Here is a 1,643-nt window from a genome sequence, read left to right on the forward strand (position 1 = left end):
GGGGGCTTCTGCTCCTGTGATTCACGGTCTGTTTGATGATGCTACTGCTTCTTGGTTTGATGCTCCTCTAGTGGTGGTTGTTGAGCCCCCCCATGTTCCCCATGGGGTTTTGTCTGGTGCAACACCCACGCCCCTCGGTTCTCCGGTCGTGGGTACTTTTGTTGTCGGCTCTCTGGCTTCTAGTGATGCAGCTTTGTCGATTGTTGTTGGTTCTTTGCCCAAACCTGTTGGCATGCGTAGCTTTGCTCGTGTGGCCAGATCTTCCGCCCAGCCCTCAAAGGGAGTCTGTCTCTTCCCTGTGCTAAATCCTCCCCTGTGATGGTTTGTGGACAGGATGTCGTGGACAACATTGGGTTCTACCAGCACTGTGCTCTTGTGTGCAAATTCTTTGGGCTCTTTCCTTCTCCCCTGTGCTAAAGGCTTTTTTGTCACTTCCTTCACATCTTCCACTGATCGGGATTTGGTTTTGGGCATGTTGTGGGCTTGGAGAGTGCACTCCCTCTCTATTAAGCCTTGGACAACTTCTTTTAACCCTCTCACGGAACCACTTTATGTGTATCTAGTCTGGGTCTGACTCATCAATCTCCCTCTTCATTTTTGGGAGCACTCTTGTTATGAGGCTATCGATAACTTTATTGGTCGTTTCCTAAAGGTCGATGAAGCTACGTCCTCAATGGACCACACTACCTTTTCCCGCATTCTTGTGGACATTGACATCTCCTCTCCTCTCCTAGGAGATGTGGTTCTTATGGTGGGGGATAGGCCTTGGTCACAACTGCTAGATTTTGAGGGTCTCCCCTTCCGTTACAGGTGATGCTTCTCTACGGGTCATTTGGCTTCGGACTGCTCTATTTCACACCACAAAGGTGTTTCTACTTGGTGGAAGAATGCCACTGCTGATCACTTAACAGTCAATGTTCTTGACTCTGCGTCTGTTGGCTCCTCTCATGAGGATGATGTCGATGTCGTGCCCCTCACGACTACTGATGCTCCTATTGCTCCCTTTGTGGCCTCATCTCCTAAGGTCCCCTCTTCTGCTTCTCTTGTTCTATAGCCACGATCCCCTACTGTTGTTGTTTCGTCACAACCTGTTGCTGCTCTACAACAGCCTCCTATTGTTTTGTTGCAGCACTCTGTTGACACCTCTGTTTGTAACCCTACGGGATCCCTTCCAGTTGATCTCTCTTTTGATGGACCTATTGACAGCATCGCCTAGACTGTGGTTGCTCGCAGGCGGAAGGGGAAGTCTTCTCCCTTGCCCCAAAGCCCCCCTCGTTAGGGTTTGGGTGGCTCTCCCCCCCCCTTGAGTGGGGTATTTTTTGTTCTCCGGTTGGATAGGATTCCTCTTCTGTCTGATTGTGTTCATTTCTATTGCCTTTGGGTTGTTGTTCTTTTTGCCAACATCATCTCCCTTTGATGTTGCTTGTTGTTTGTTGATAGTTTTTTACTATGTTAAGGGTCAGCACCCTAGTTAACGCTGCTTTACTAATCAAAAACATTTATTTAGAAATTCTGAGTTAAAAAAAAAATAATAATAATAATAATATAATGATTAGTTGATCATTTATCAAAACAATAAGGTTGGCAATCATGAAATGAGGTTGAAAAACACACCCTATGTTTTAACTTAATCGATATTTGTT

The sequence above is a fragment of the Cryptomeria japonica genome, chromosome 1 (genome assembly GCF_030272615.1).
Source record: "Cryptomeria japonica chromosome 1, Sugi_1.0, whole genome shotgun sequence".
NCBI classification, from domain to species: Eukaryota; Viridiplantae; Streptophyta; class Pinopsida; order Cupressales; family Cupressaceae; genus Cryptomeria; species Cryptomeria japonica.